Raw genomic sequence first — 17,768 nt, 5'->3', positions numbered from 1 at the left:
GGGAGAGTGGTGGTAATATGAACTTGTACGGTCAAACACCCAACTGGAGAGGTTTAATTCACTCCTCCAAGCTTCCTGTGTGTGCAGTTTTTCAATATGACAAATATGAACTGAACCCCATTCGTTTTGTTCTTTTTTTTGTCTTGTTTTGCCCCACTGCCCCTCTTCTCCCTCTCTTCAGAACGAACAGAGCCAGCCATTGTTTCTTTGTGACACATATTGTATGAATACTTTCATCTGCAAAACCAACAGTTAATGTGTATGTTGTTGTGTATTGAAAGCTATATTTGCATATGCGTTTGTATGTTGTCTCATTATGCAGAGTTTTGATACTGTATATCGTCGACAAGTGTGAATTTTACCGGACTAGGGCCTTATTTGTAGGATCACATCAGGTGAACAGCTCGACCTGGTTCCGCCCTGAGGTGATTGGTCGGCGCGGGGGGCTGCAGTTGTCGCGGGGGCCGGGCCGTGGGAGACTCCAGAGCCGAGACAAAACATGTAAGAAATGTCAAAGGTCACATTCTGGACGGGAGGAGTTGCAAGTCATTCCTAGATCTCTCTGCGGCGTGCGAGGCAGGAATGCAAAGCGTCCAGTATCATCTGAACCGATGTCGGTCCGAGCTGAGGCCCTTCATGCAGCGACCCCTCCGCGCTCTTCTTCTTCTTCTTCTTTCTCGGGTATTAACGAGTCGGCGTCAGTGCTGCCATTGTTACTACCTAGAAGTATTCAGGGGTTGCCTAATCAAGCTCACAGCTTTACCTGTTTCTGTGTGCCATTTTGCAAAACGTTTTCTCATGAATTACTGCATTAATTGTGATTTTTTTTTTTTTCCCCCTCTTTCTGGACATGTTCTGGCCTGCGCTTTATTTCAGCAGCGTTTCAACTTTTTTCTCTACCTTTCTCAATTCTGGAGTCAGCATAGTCTTTTCATATGAGGCACTTATGTTTTGTTTTTTTTCCCCCAGAGTCCTTATTATGCATTACACAGACAGTATGTTAGGGAAATAATTTATGTGTTGAAGATGTAAATACTATCTCCTTTTTTAATGTAACATGGCACTGTCCCAGCATGGCAGTGCTGCCGAGTGGTAGAGTGGTTGGTATTAGTTAGTTTTAATGCAGTGTGACACACATACACAAACACTTGTACTCACAGGGCCAGCCGACTATCGTACACCTGTTTTGGACTGATGTGCTGTCAGGCTCCACCGCTCAGGTTTCTGTGCTCTCCTTCATGCGGAGACGACCCCATTTATTTTTCCCTTGGTCGTACCCTCCTTGAGTGCTTGGACCGAGAGCCTCTTTTCAGTCCGTGGTGGGCAGCCATTATCTCTTCTGTCTGACCATACTATGCAGAGCCCCTTTGCCTTGGACACACAGCAAGAGGCCCTCGCCATGTGGCAGTTTCCCCACTCCCAAGTGTTCAGAGACTGTGATGATGATGATGATGATGATGGTGGTGGTGGTGGTGGTGGTGGTGGTGATGGTGACGATAGTGATGATGAGCCATGCCTCAGCTCGTGGCTAGCGCTCATCGCCTCTCTGGTTTACACTGTAGTGCAACCTTTATCAAAAGTCAGTGAGTTAGGAGTATTTATGATTGTGAATAATAAGGGAAAGCTAGCAACACCACAAAGAAGCTGCTGTTATTTTTCTGTTTGTTTTAATTTTTTTTCCCCTTTTTTTTTTTTTTTTTACTCGGCCTTCTTTGGATGGCCATTCCCTTGGTGTGTAAAAGTGAGTTTTTACGCTGATCACAATGAGAATGGAACACTTGCTCTACCTCTTACTCCTTCACTCTATTTGCCACCTTTTCATTGGGTGGGACTGACAAACTTGAACTATGGAAAGACAAAAAAATAAAGGCTTTATTGTTCAGTATGTCCGCTTACAGCTTTCCTTTCCTCGTTGCTGCAGGTGTAGCAATTGAAGAGTAGCTCCTGTTCAGTTCATAGGCAATGCAGAGATTACAACACTGCCCAAGTTTAAAGCACGAAGCTGAAAGTATTTTCAGTCTATAGTCTTATTGCCATGAACATACCAAAATCAACAATTACTCCATTCTACCATCAAGTATTGCATGTGTAGCTATAGAGCTTTGATTGTTCTCCAAAAACTTAAAAACACATCAAAGAGTCACACGTTTTTGCAGCGAAAGGCCAGCCATGGTCCTCTTTGCATTTCAGGGCTCTTCTCAACCCACTTAAATCCTACTTCCATGTCACTAACAGTTCTACTTAAGACTCTTATTCCTGCAACCGCACACTCCAGTTGAGACGAGAGATACTGGAGCTGACTGATCCAGCTGATAAAATCAAGCCAAGTCTTTGGGTTTCTACCGGCAGCGGTATCCAACTTTCTCACTTCTCTCTAAAGTGTGATACTGTAAAGAAAGTACAATGCAAAGAAAGTGTGACTGAAGCGAGAGATGGAAACGACACACCTGGCCTCAGCACGTGAGCATGGTAACGTAACTCCACTTGCTGGTTGGATCCATAGCCTTTACCCTCTGCAGCCTGATGATTTTCTGCAAATAATCATCATTAATGAGGATTGGAGGTCTGATGTTCGAGTGCAGTCCAGTTTTATTACAATTAATTGGCTTTTTATATCCCAGTATGCCTTTTGCCAGTAATATTACAGTTTCTGTTTGTGTAAACATCCTTACGTAAGTGCACATAAGTGAACACACGCTTCTTAGCAAGTCGTGATTCTTCAGGATGTGTGATGAATAGAAAGAAGAGTCGCATTTTGATGGCTCTTTCTGAGTGCTTTTTTTTTTTGCTGTGAATTTTAACAACGGCGCTTAACAAAAGCTCACTCTAAGCAGACTACTCTGCTCAGAGTGTGTCTGTCAAAGGCCAATGACTTCATGCCGGGCTGAGAAAACTCAATGCCGGTAGACTGCAGGCAGTCATCCAGCGTTGTGCAAAGAGAGTGGTTTGTCAGCCAAACCAAAGACACTCTTTTTAGGAAAGAAAGCCTTTGATGGGAACTTATATAACGCCGCTCAAAAGATCGGCGTGTGAGGAGAAAAATAGGCAACATCCAGTTCAATTACTGTCCCAACTCAATTCAATGTGGACTGTGATGCAGAAGTGAATCACAACCCCTCTGCACTGCAAATAGGCATTTTAGGAACTCAGCAGCATTGAGGGAGTAATTGTGCCTTGTTTTGTACATAACAAATGCAAACATTAGGAAAGTTGTGGAGTGTAACCAAGTACAATTACTCAGATAGTGTACTTGGTGGTGTGAGGCTTAATATCAAGATATCTGTTTTCATGAGAACTAGTTTTCTTTAAACCTTGGCTGTAATTATTCCTGAAACTTGACAATTTTATGGTAGATCTAGACATTTTTGAGGAAAGGTGTAATTTTATTGATTGATCTGATACAGGACTGTCTCAGAAAATTAGAATATTGTGATAAAGTCCTTTATTTTCTGTAATGCAACTAAAAACATGAAAATGTCATTACACATCAACTGAAATATGCACAGCCTTTTATTGTTTTAATATTGCTGATTATGGCATACAGCTTAAGAAAACTCAAAAATCCTATCTCAAATTATTAGACTATCTAGGCTAACTAGGCTAACCAGTAGGCTAACCAATCACTTGAATCGTCTAATTAACTCGAAACACCTGCAAGGGTTTCCTGAGCCTTTAAAAACACTCAGCTTGGTTCAGTAAACTAAATCACAAGTATGGGGAAGACTGCTGACCTGACTGCTGTCCAGAGGACCATCATTGACACCCTCCATCAGGAGGGTAAGACACAAAAAGAAATTTCTAAAAGAGCAGGCTGTTCACAGAGTGCAGTTTCAAAGCACATTAACAAAAAGTCTGTTGGAAGGAGGAAATGTGGCAGGAAACGCTGCACAACCAAGCGAGATGACCGCAGCCTTAACAGCATTGTGAAGAAGAGCGGCTTCCAGAATTTGGGGGAGCTTCAAAAACAGTGGACTGAAGCTGGAGTCCAGGTATCAAAAGCCACTGTTCACAGACGTGTCCGGGAAATGGGCTACAATAGCCGTATTCCCATGGTCAAGCCACTCCTGAACTCAAGACAACGGAAGAAGTGTCTGACTTGGGCTATGGAAAAGAAGCACTGGACAGTTGCAGATTGGTCCAAAGTCCTCTTTTCAGACGAAAGCAAGTTTTGTATTTCATTTGGAAGTCAAGGCGCCAGAGTCTGGAGGAAGGCTGGAGAGAAGCAAAATGCAAGTTGCTTGAAATCCAGTGTGAAGTTCCCACAGTCAGTGATGGTTTGGGGAGCCATGTCAGCTGCTGGTGTTGGTCCACTGTGTTTCATCAAGTCCAGAGTCAATGCAACTCTATACCAAGAGATTTTAGAGCACTACATGCTTCCGTCTGCTGAGCAGCTCTATGGAGATGATGATTTCATCTTCCAGCATGATCTGGCACCTGCCCACAGTGCCAAAACCACCTGTAACTGGTGTGCTGACCATGGCATTACTATCCTTGATTGGCCTGCCAACTCCCCTGACCTGAACCCCATAGAGAATTTGTGGGGTATTGTGAAGAAGAAGATGAAAGACACCAGACCCACCAATGCAAATGAGCTAAAGGCCGCTATTGAAGCATCCTGGGCATCCGTAACACCGCAGCAATGCCACAGGCTGATTGCCTCCATGCCACACCGCACTGATGCAGTAATCCGTGCAAAAGGATTCCCAACCAAGTACTGAGTGCATTAATTGACATTTTTAAATGTTTAATTTTGTTTTGCTGTTATAAATTTTTTTTTTTACTTGGTCTGAGGAAATATTCTAATTTTTCGAGATAGGATTTTTGAGTTTTCTTAAGCTGTATGCCATAATCAGCAATATTAAAACAATAAAAGGCTGTCCATATTTCAGTTGATGTGTAATGAATCCAGAATGTGTGACATTTTCATGTTTTTAGTTGCATGACAGAAAATAAAGGACTTCATCACGATATTCTAATTTTCTGAGACACTCCTGTAGATAAGTATTCCTTCTTTGCTCAACAGTCAAGCAAGTCCAGCAAACAATCATTTATCCCATGATTGCAGTGCAATACCAGCATTGTTTTTGGTCTTTTTTCAGTCTGAAACAGGTGCGTAAGAGACAGAGAACCACACACTTCTGACTTTTAGTAGCCCCATGACTGTACTATTCAAAGTTTCCTCCTTGCTGCTCAGGTCTGATCTAACGAACTAGTACAAGCTATTAAATTAGTGCCTACTTTTTGCTTGGTGAAGTTAAGTTTGGGAACACTGTTTGCTGTTGTCCCAGGGGACATACAGATGGACAGAGGAGTGCCAGACAAGACATGGTATGTAAGAGCACTCCATTTTGGAATGATTTCCTTAATCTTCTGCCAGATCTCACGATCTCCTGACCTGCCTGTGTCCTGGATATGGAAATCCAACTGCAGCGTTTGCACATCACCCAGCAACTCATTAAAATGCTACACACACACAAACACAATGTTCCATACAGTCATCCCGCTCATGCTGCGATGTGCCAATTATGATGATTATGCATTGTGATTTTTAGATGGGCAAATGGGAGTTGTGGGGGGAACTTGGGACATCATCCTTCATCAACCCGCCATGAATCTGTATCCCCTGCCCCCCATCTCTGTTTCTTGCCAAGGAAAACATGGCCATCATTGTGCCCTTAGATGGCAGACCTACGGGCAGCAGATGACGTTGTATAAGTTTTTCTTCTACAGGCATGACACAGGGTGGCCTGTGGTGGAAAGTTAAAATTGGGTCCCTTTTTTGAGGAGGGTGAAAGAGCCGTTATGGAACCAGATCTCCTCAGGCCCTGGGCTGACACTGCACAACCTTATGCAACATGCTGGGCTCCCATTGCACCGTGAGTCTCGGACAGACATGACAGGTTGACTAGCGACTAGCCTTGAGTATTCTCATTACAGTCAAAATTAGAGGGTGTCTGATCTCTACACGCAAACGTATTGTATAACCTGCACAAGAGAAAATGTTATGTCAGAGCCCCATTCAGAGCATACTGTCATTTACCCGCCATCCTTTCATTTCTGCAAGTGGGAAAAGGCTGAAATATTTCAAGCGGGTTGACATAAGATAGGGCCTGCTTTGTCAAATATATACTGCACCCCAAAAATTAGTTTGAAAAATGAAGCTTTGATTGTAGTTCTGCCACTGGAAAGAGAATCATGAAAATGTTTATTTGAAATTTGATTCAGAGAGCCAGACGTTACATCACCTTGCAACTGGCAAAATGTTAGGAAAGTTCTGGTTCTGCTGCAGGACGTTTACACTTAAAGTTAAAAAATTGGTGTTATTTTCTATTACTGTTGGGTTACTGGATTAAAACAACCCTTCCACCCTTCTGGGTGGTTTTCTGCAAATGGGTACTATGAAAATTAACAGCAAAATACTGACATTGGGTCAAAACACCCATTGTTACTTGATAAAATTAACCCAGCATTACGTCAGTCTTATAATGACCCAAACTGGTTCCATTTTTAATGCAGTGATTTTTAGTGTGAAGCTCATTATTTGGTAAAGCTTTGATTGCTGCAAGTGGATGAGATTCTCCAGATTCAATGTCAAAAATTTGACACAAAAGTTTCTCAGTCCCCGCAGTAAATTAGGTGATTACTTAAAGGATGAGGCTCACGTAAGCGCTGTAACTGGTTAGGTTGTTTTATTGTAACGCGAGTGCTATAATGCTAACGCTAAGCCGAAAGTGGTCTTCTGCAATGCTGGATGTAAACTTCCATGTATCAAAAGCCTCCAGGCAAGTGCTGTGCTCTCTGGATTCAAAGGATTGGACGACAAAGCAGACGCTAGACCATTAATAAATCTCCTACAGAAAGAAAATGTCTCAGAGGGGACTTGTACAGGATGAGGCAATTACATAATTACATTTTGGTGACATCTTTGGGAATAAGAAAGAGCCAGTGTCTTGGGAATGTTTACTGCTTCTCAGACTTCCTAACCCAATTGGTAGTGAGGATTACAGTTATGATACAGCCCTTACATGGCGTCACATTCAAGGTCACAGCGCTGCATATCAAATATACGGCCAAAGCTGGATTAAGCATCAAACAGAAGCGGTAAAGGGCATCTTGGATCATGAGTAGCACACCGCTCAATAGATATCTCGTAACCTTGGTAAGTTGAGATGATGATGTGCTTCAAACTGATATCCCCAAACTCCAGCTGCCTTTTGTAAACAGAGTTCATAGTAGTCTGAACTCACTGAAAATACAGCACTCTAGTATTACACGCACACAATCCAATACAGTGGCTTAGCCTTGCCGGCTTGTGGCTGAAACAATCCCTCTGCAGACGTTGAAGGCGTGTGTGTGAATAAGCAAACATCACCATATTAAAGCAATTATTTGTGATCAGAGCTCCTCATAAAAAGCAGATGACAGCATATTTATTGAATCTAGCAAATGTGAGACGTTCTACGTGCGCTTTCCTGCCACAGCTTTCTACAATGTTTGATTTATTGTGCCAGTTTGTGGCCTCAGTAAATTACCCAGCTCCCAGGATCAAAAGGTGAATGTCTGGCACAATTTACTTTTTAAAACCCTTAATAGATATCAGTAATAACCAGCATGATTGTTGCTGTGAAGGCTTGCTGTTGCAACATTCAGAAGGTACTGCAGTGCTGAACAAGGAGGGTGTGTGTTGTTTACTGCATGATTCGGAACATTTGGACTATTTTAAAATATGGGACAGCCAAAGAAGGCGAAATGTAATATCTCCACATACATTGCTGGAGAAGAAGTGCTGTGGGCTGATGTCAACAAACGGAACAGCTGCAGCGAGGCAAGGCACCCTCTCCTGTCAAACCACAGCTGAAGGCAGAGCCCTCGCCACCCAGAGCTACCCAGATATTGTCATGGGTGAGTATTTGCTCAAGACAAGTCAGTTGCTCACACACTGCAGCTTGATTCACACCTATTTTATGCCGCAGGGTTTAGTTTTCAGCCAGATTTATTTATTTTTTGACCTCACGTCTCCCCTGATTACATAAATGTGTTTCCATTGATGACCTCCAGCATTACTGACAAGCATCTATTGATCTACCAGTTTTGTTGTGGTAGCCAGCTCGGCAAATGAGCAGAGAGACGGCTAACACCACACAGACTACTACTCCAACTGCTGCAATGTCGAACCTCACAAATGAATGTGCAAGAGTTTCTGGAGCCTGCGGCAAGGCTGGTCTGCACGTACACTAGTTTCTACTTTTTAGCCATGCTAGTGAATTGTAGCTCCAGGGGAATGTCTGTCAGTAATATCTGTCAAATATCTCAACAACAACTAGGTGAACTGACATGAAAGTTGGTACCAACATGTCCATCTCAGGATGAATTTTAATGACTGTGATCTCCTGAATATTAATCTGTCCAGTGCTTTGGTTTAAGACCAAATACCTGCTTGTACATACCTGAAATTTCCCATCAGCAGTAGTTAGTGTTTAGAACTAATCAGCAAATGGTACCATGCAAACATGCTAAACTAAGATGGTGACTGTGGTAAACAATACATGCCAGCATTGTCAACTGTCTCAGCTGTCTTTTTTATAGGCATGTTAGCATGGCTAAAACGTAGCAACAGTATAGCAAATGTTAGCATGCTAACATGCCAAACTAAGATGGTGACCAGTGTAAACACATGTGCAAGACATCAACATGCTAGCATTGTCAGCGGTCTCTGCTGACTTTTTTATAGGTATGTTAGCATGTGTTGGATTTAGCATGCGTAGCAAATGTTAGCATGCTTATATTTTAACCATGACAAACATGTTAGTATTGTTATTGTAAGCAGCATTTAGCTCAAGCCACCACTGTGCTTAAGGAGCCACACAGTCTTGTGCCAAAATTTCCACATCTGTTAGTGTGCAAGGGTCCGCTCCACCTAAATTTCACGATTAGAGGATGTACATGTAGGCTGTATGCGGGCATCTGTGTACTCCAGACTCCAGAAAGTAGTATAAACTGAACTGCTACATGTCTGGCAGCTATCCATTCACTTATCTGTTTGGGAGTACGTTCAGGCTTTTACAAGTCACCTTTTGTAACAAGGAGTACTTTGTAGTCAGTAACAAAGAAGTCATCAACTGAGACACTTCGAACCTCAAGCTGAGTTTCTGAATTTCTACACCACACAAAAAAAACAACAACAACAACAACAACAACAAAAAAAACAGCCTAATGTTCAAATCAAAGCGATTTTGCCACCTCTGCAGAGGCCAAAACATACAGGTGCTCAGATTTATGGAAATGGATTTCAGCCAAAAATATAGTGTAATGGATCTGGCCTAATTGCCTGCAGATGGCTAACGTGATATTCACATCTTTCCTACATTAAGTACAAACAATATTTCTTCAGCCTCTTTACACCTGTTACTGTCGCCACTTGAGTGAGGTCAGCAAAAGGTTTGTTTCTTTGTTGCCATCACATGGCTCCTGGTTTCTCATGGTGGGGAGTGAAGCCGGCAGCAAGGGACAAGACAAGCAACGTGTGCTGCCCCCCTAACCCAGGCTGTTTTCCTGAAGGAGAGGTGATGTGTTTAGAGGCCAGCTGGTCTAATGGAAACATCCTTGTCCCCAGTGAGAGTGAGTGTAGAGAGATGCTTCTCATCAAGGCTGTCTCTGTGCAAGTCTGTGCCTGTTAATGCAAAACAACCAGGACTAAAAAAGAAGCACACCACTGAGAATTCATTTTATATATAAACCTCTTCCCCTCTTCTAAATGTCATGAAGCCTGATCTGATGGTGAAGCTGAGGATTATGTCTTTTTATATCGCCACTCTTACTAACATTTGCATCATACTGTAGCAATAGATGCTCAAAGAGTGCGTCCAGGGCAGATGGTCAACTACATTGCATTGATGGTCTGTTTTAACACTTCTGGACACTTTAAAATTGACCGGATGAGATACAGACATCTGCAACTAGAGTGGGGAGCAACAAGAAAATAAAAAGGATACGCAAGTGTGTGGACTATAGAGTGTCGCTGTGACCGGGGCAGGTGTATAGTATATTGAGGATTAAGTTCCACGCTGGAAAGTGGAAGGTCCTTCTTTCCAATCATATGATTCACTTGCAGGAACAAAGCCAGCCAGCTGGTCCTGCTCCCGGGTCTTACAAAATCCGCTATGAAGTAATTAGTGTCCATAACCCCCAACATGCCCTATTCACGTTCTTTTTTTATTATTAGTGATGGAGAGTAATCGTCCCTCATGAATGGGATGATGTATTGTTCCTGAAATAGACTTGGCGAAGCATTTGACTTTTGTCCAGATTATTTCCAAGGCTGCCAATATTTAAATGACATAAATAATCCTGTCTTCTGGGAAAGGGATGATGTTGTATGTGCTGTGTCTCCTTTTCAAAGTAATCTTTCAAGTTGGCAAAACAGAGCATCACATGCACATGCACACAGAGCCACAGTATGGTGAGAAAAATGATTTAAACTAAAATTCAGACTTGACCCCTCCTTTATTCCACTGGCAGTCCTTCCCATCCTTGAAATAAGCAGCTTGACTTTTAATTGGCAGGTCCTCGTGCTGCTCATCTGATGTTGTAAGTGATAAGGAAAGTCAAGAGATCAGAACACGACATTGATTACCTGAGCCCACGGGTGTAATGCTGAGCCCTCTCTCTGGTGCAAAGACGTCCTTAAGTGGTATGCCACTCCTCTCCTGTTACCTGTTCCTCTTGATGGACATGGAAAACTCGGCGTGTATTCAGTGCTCTACTAGAGTGGAGGTGGCTTCCATTACACTTGTCGTTCTTGTACATTGCATTAATTAGACCACACTGGAGCATCGGACCTGTCTTTGGCACCATGCCAGTTGAGATACTGTGTGTGTTTGCTGTTCCAGAAGAGCACAAACACGTCAGTGTTGTATATTACGCTTGTTTTACAGTAGCTGCTATTTTAGGCACAGATTTAGTTGTATGTTGCAGAGCCGTCAGATTGCTTTTAAGATGATAAGGCTGCTAATAGTAATGTTGTGTCTGTCTGATTGTGATCACTGCCCACAGAGCAAAATTGCCCATGGTGTCAACCTTTGCCCACTCTCTCTCGCTCTCGCTCTCTCTCTTTCCCCTGAGGAGTTTCTAATCAGAAGTCACGTCATCTCCTGCAGAGCTACTGCAGCATTGTTTCCCTTATGACAGACCTGCTTAAACCAAACATAAGCCACCTCCATAATCTCAGGACAGGCAGGACAGGAAAGAAAATTGTGCTGTGACGTAAGGAATAATCTTCTTGTTGGGAGCAATTGCATTCTGAGCAGAATGAAGAAATCACTTGTTATTTTTAGAATAGAGTAGCTGTTTGCTTATTAACAATTAAAATTGAATAAGATAATGCAGTCACATTTATGTGTTTTCTCAACACAAGAAAAAAATGTATGGGGATTTGAAGGTCATATACAGGATGTGAATTTTACTGCACCACACCGGGGCAATCAAGGACCCCATCCCAGCTGGTATGTTTTGGGTCTCAAGTAGCTTGACACCATGGGAAACTCACCCTCAGCATCCCGCAGCCGGATGGCAGAAAGGCCACAGTCACAGTAAACATCCACCCATGAGGTCTGAAGCCGAAGAGATAATCTCACCTAGGGAGAAGATGATATCGACCATCTGCTTCGTCTGGAGGGGATTTGATTGGCTTGCCGCAGCAGAGCGGAGCAGTGGGGATGATTAGGCCTCCCTGGTGTCCCATTCCACTGGATGCCGGCTCAATGTCACCACTGATTGGATCCTCTAATCTTGTTCTGTGTGAATTAAATCTAAAGTGGGGAGGAGGATGATCCTATTCGCTTTGCCTTGTGCTCCGATTCTGTGTGCGTGCGCTGCTGTAACTAACTTCCTCTCTCCCATGATTAACAGATACAGTATGAGACAGCTATCTTAGCTCTGGACAGGGACCTGTATCATTGACACCATTTCTAGCTGACGTTAACAGGCATCCATGCTAAATTGTGAATTGCAAATGCAGCTCGCAAGCTGTATCAAAGATCCAAGCACACAAACCAAATAATGAGGGGAACATTTTGTCTGTGGTAACAATATATGTGGGGAAACTTGGTGATCAGTAAGTAATTAGCATTGTGATAATGAAAGGTTAAAAAGATTAATGCATTAAAAATATGTGCACATATATTGACCCTGAAGACCTTGAATAACGATCAAGTTGGATAGGAGTTGTAATTTAATTTAGAAATACATAAATCTAAGGTTTAAGTTGAAAATGAATGTTAATGGATAGTGATGTGCAGGCAATTCTCCAGCACTGCTCTTCCAGAAAGTTGGTGGACTTGTGAGAGAAAGATGAACAACTCGACAGCCATGCAGCCATCTCTGTGAGGCTATATGAAGGCACAGCAGTGCTTTGAACTAAATGCTCACACCAGCATGCTAACATGCTCACTGTGACAATGCTAGCGTGTTGGTGATGTGTTAACAGACCTAGAGCCATGCTGCCAGCATCGCTACAAGTGGTCAAAATCAAAGCAGAAGAGGTTGACATATCTTGATTCTTGATGTCCTGCAGATGAAAATCAGGTCACTACTGATTATGGCACAATAAATCAAACAACTTTTCTATATTAAATTATGCATGATTCATTACAAATAAATGCTGTCACTGTCACAGTTAGGTAACAGATAAATTTTAAGGTGTGAAGATACAGTCATGATGGCTGTGCATTTCAATCTGAGCCCTAAAAATAATCAAAGACGTCATACAATCATCAAACTCATCTATCTTTGGACACTGAACAAACAGCAGGAGTTTGATTCCAAGTTTCTTTCCCCCCATCTCTGTCTATCCTCCAGAGGGATCCACACTGAAGCTGATGTTGCTGGTTGCCCAGATATCGTTATAGTAACCCTGGCTGTCGGCCTTTCTTGGCTCTTTTATGTGCGGAAGCTGCTTTGCCCTGAGGGGGCTAATATGCAATGCATTCAGTAGAAAGATGTTAGCTCCATTCACAAAAAATAGCCTTACAACTTCAAGTGATCAGAGGGTTCTTTGAACATGGAGCCAGCAGCAGAGCAGGTTACAGAAACAGGCTTGTAGACCAAGTGAATCTTCAGGGATGGTCGGGAATATGTGCGAAGGAAAAGTGAATGAGTATCTCTCCTCTGGCCTGATAACTATCAAACTAGTGCCCAAACTACCAGGTGTGAATGTGTTGAACTGTGTGAATGTGAAGCATGGTATTCCTGACCTTGACTGAATGTTGGAAGTTTAAAAGGATTGTTGTAGTGAATAAGGAAGTAGTCTTTGATTATGTTGCAGCCAATATTGCTATTTGGCAGACATCAACAGTCATAAATAAGCAATGTCCTGTCTGCAACCTGCAGCGGTAGTTGGTGGTCCTCTGTGTATCAACATAGTAGCTGGCTGACAAGACCAGTTTGGTAATAACCTTTATCAGTCAAGGGCTGGACCCAGTTCAGAGGTATCCATCTCTCCTCAGCTGTCCTTGTAAACAAACCCCTCTCAAGTATCCCCTGTCCTTTAAATTCTCCATCCTTGAAATCATGCATGCTTTTTTATATTCGTGTTTGATTTCAGTGTTACTCTCTAGGCCTCATTCGTAGAACTTAAGAGTTTTTTATTTTTGCGGTAAGACTTGCCAAAGACCCCGGCAGGAAAACCACCGCCATATCAAGAATAAAGGAACAAGTCTCCAAAAGCAATGGAAAAGAGAGATAGATCACTTTCAACTCCATAAGAGCTTCAGCTGTCTTCTGCAGACCGATCCACATTGGGCAGAAAAAAAAGAGAGGGCACCCTCAAGGGTCATGTTTATCAAGTTTTCTTCCGTAGAAGGGCACCCTTGAAAGCACGTCATCATGTTGTCTACACTAGAGGGGCACCCTAGAGGCCACTTCATCACATTTTCTCCAGTAGAAGGGCACCCTAGAGGGCATTTTATCATGTTGTTACCTACCTCAGGGGCATCCAAGAGGACACTTTTACAGCAATTGCCCCCTCTTGACACCTACCCGGCATCCAACACTGGCACCATGCATCATAAATGGAGGTGAGGCTTTGTGTTTACTGCTGTGGCTCATTCGCTGATCAGCCTCCATTATAGACAGCAAAGAGCCATATCACACTGAGCCAAGTCCCCTCAGTACAAGGTGCCACTGGTCAAGAGCCAACAATGGCCATAAAGTAGGTATTACTTTTGTTTCCTGGCTCTAGATGTATTTGTCAAGGTCAGAGGAGCCCGAGCCAATAGGATAAAGGGCAGCGGCATGAATAGATGAGAGACATGACTGCAAGTCTGTAAATGTATTCTGCCCCAACGATAATGTGCAGACAACATAATCCCAGACAATGACATAAGCGTAGATATATTTGCGTGAAAAAGGAAAGCAAAGCGTGAGCAGGAAAGTAAAGCAATAACCTAACACAAACACAGACGGCTGCATTGTAAGCTTCTGTGTGCCCAATGCCTTTTTGTTTCTGCTTGTGTGACCAGACACACCCACTGTGAATAAATATACATATTGTCTTTCAGCAAGCTCGGGGAATGGAAAAAGCCTGAATCTCGTCCAACATATTGTACCTGCTGGATTCTCCTATTCCTCCCCTGAGTGTCATGAGACACTCAGCTGTTAAAGTTAGAGCCAAAATGAGTGTCAGCAGTTGTGTGTGTGTGTGTGTGTGTGTGTGTGTGTGTGTGTGTGTGTGTGTGTGTGTGTGTGTGTGTGTGTGTGTGTGTGTGTGTGTGTGTGTGTGTGCGTGCGTGCGCGTGTGTGTGTGTGTGTGAGAGAGAGAGAGAGAGAGAGAGAGAGAGAGAGAGAGAGTCTGTGTTTGTGTGCATGTGGAAGGTTATTATAGTTCAAAAATTCTTGAGATTATAATTAAATGTAAGCAGGGGAAAACAAGTAAGCAAAACTATGCGAGATAGAGATCATGACCTGTTCAAAGAGGGGTGATATCCATGTCACTTTTCACCGTCAGACATTTTGTGGTCAAATGTGAAAATATTGAAAGATAAATGATGTACAAAATGAATCTAAACTGCAAAATAAAAACTCCATATGACACTAAAAGGAGTTGGAATATCCCAGCACAAGGAAGGGAGACAGATCACTACAGGGGTTTCACTGTCACTGGCCAGGAATCCCCTTCACACACACACACTCACTCACACTGACACACACACATACACACGGCAGCAGAAGGTTCTGGCAAGTGTGTCAGCTGTTGGCTGTTTGGTGAAACACATTTATCTGTGATCTGACACTCCAGTGCTGTGCAGACTTAACTGTAAACCTTTATGGGTCTAGTGTATTAGTGTATTCTAATGTCTCTGACGCTCAAATCAGCTCCCCTCTGCTCGTTTGAGTTAGCCGAATGTGTCAATTGCACAGAATTTTGTAGGTTTACAGCAAAAGGTAGTTGGATGTATTTCTCCGTTGAAAGGTTTTACATGCCATAAAATATTTGCAAACACCACATTAAGTCCTGTAAAACTCCAGTTGAACTTTGAGGGTGAGTGTCAGTGGTTGCGACCCTGTGCCGCAAGTCCTCACAGGTCAACTCTCTGCCAGCATTGACTGACTAGCTGGCTGCATGAGGCAGCAGGCCTCTGCTGCACTGTCAGACCTACCAGAAGCCTTATGCAATTGCAGTGTCATCAGAATTATGTAATTACCTAATTAAATCCAATTGCACTCTGGGAAGGTGTGTCATGGTGTTAGTTTTTTTTCTTTGCCAGTTTCGGGGCATGGCGTCCTACAAGGCTGCAGATGAGAAAGCTGAAAATCAACAAACTTATAATGGCATTTTAAGTTTAAGCCATTCCCAGTTTAAGAGACCTGACGGTAGATCTCAGGCTTCAGCAGGCTGTTAATTAAGGCTTTGCTATGGAGAGAACATGAGAGCATGAGTTATATGCTTGTCAAAACTGAGGTCAAAGCCCCTCAAGCACATCCCTCAAACTTGTATTGGCTTTCATTCGCTGAGAAAAGTTTGCCGTCTGCAGGTTCTGTCCCACTTCCAGGCTTACTGAGGCAATAACTCATTTTGACTGAATGGTTACAATGTGTGAACATCACTGCTATGCTACAGCTTCACTTTACGGTCAACATTATCGCACCTTCTCGGAAGTAACACAAAATGGAGTGTAACAGAGACGTCACGACTGTCAGATGGCTGGAAACAAAGTCTGATGACGAGATAAACCTGTGTGTGCTTCAGCTCAGTCGCGCACTGAAGATCGATTACCCTTTTTCATTTTTGGCACTGCAGACAGAGCATCGTCGTCACTGAACACTTCCCTCTTCTTTTCCCAAAAGGTGACGGGCTCTGCAATATTTTTAACTGGATGGGCATGTTTCTTTCTGTTGTCACACTCTTTGTTCCAAATTAAAGCAGCTACAAGGATTTCTTAACTGATTATGAAACAGTCTCAATTGAATACTGATGCCTCCATATGACATACAGAAGCAGACGAGACCATCAGCGTGAAGAACTGTCACTTAGTCTGATTCCCCTGTGATATAAGACTTCCACGAGGTGCATAACATCCACGTTCTGCCATGTATGATGGAGTTGATTGCTGCCATTCTAATCAATGAGTGCAATTCCACCAGCCAAGTAGCACGTCCGTTTCAGAAGTGACCCAGAAGCATATCTACCCTCTTGTTTGAGGAGATTACACATCTAGTCCAGACAGGAAGCACAGGAACGGCATAGAGAATCCAGACAATTTTCAAAATAAAACACCCTGTGCAGACTCCTGGCCATACAACAACACTAAACGCCTTTAAAACGGACAAAAAAAGAGAGCAGGAAGCTTACTTACTCATGGAAGAAATGCAAAAATCAAGGGAAAATAAACAAATAAACACAATCTGAGCAAATCAATCACTTCTGAAACGCAACCAGTGGGGATTAGAGCCATGTGGACGATGGAGCAAATATGCATTGCATACACAAAGTCACGGATACGTGCCCTGTGGAAATCTCAGCTCGCTTATTGGTTTACATGTAACCTAGGTGTGAGCGGTGCTAAAAAGTAGTAACATTTACTTTGTTTCACTATCGTCACATTACAGTTAAAAATCTTACACAGTCACAAGTAGATACATTACCTCTTCGCTTTGTATCCTGCAAACAAACATGTTATAGCAAAACAATACACACGCTATCCAGATCTAGAGCTTTACAACACAAGGTGGTCGTGCCCAGGAGAAAGCTTCATTCTAGGAAACACCTTTTCTTCTTTATTAGTCTGACTGACAGTATTAATGCTGCTGACGCCTGATTTAGGCTAATACATTCAGTTCTAGCGATTTATCAAGTTGCAGGCTGTGGATGTGGCCTACATAAGATGAGGGCCAGGTATTTTTTCTGACATAACACCATTTCTAAATATGTTCAGGAAAGACTTTGTCCAGACTACACATACTTCCTCCTGAGCGATAAATATGCCTGTGATTTTAACATTCTCTAAAATTATGTGTGTATAAACCGTCTCTAAGTGACAGCCACTGAGATAAAGCAGGGGTGATTCTAGGGGGTAACAAGAGTGCAAATGCTACATTTCCCCTGGTTATATCTTTGTTTCATCAGTTCATGCTGAGGTCTGGAGCATGGAATATGTCAAAAGCTATTACCTTATTCAACGTTAAACAGACAAATCAAGGATTACGTGTCATGCTTCGGTGTGCTGATGAGTTGTTTATGTTTAATTCACTCATCTCATCTGAAGGTCACGCTG

Source organism: Chaetodon trifascialis, chromosome 15 (assembly GCF_039877785.1).
Source record: "Chaetodon trifascialis isolate fChaTrf1 chromosome 15, fChaTrf1.hap1, whole genome shotgun sequence".
Taxonomy (NCBI): domain Eukaryota; kingdom Metazoa; phylum Chordata; class Actinopteri; order Chaetodontiformes; family Chaetodontidae; genus Chaetodon; species Chaetodon trifascialis.
This window is presented reverse-complemented; position numbering follows the sequence as displayed.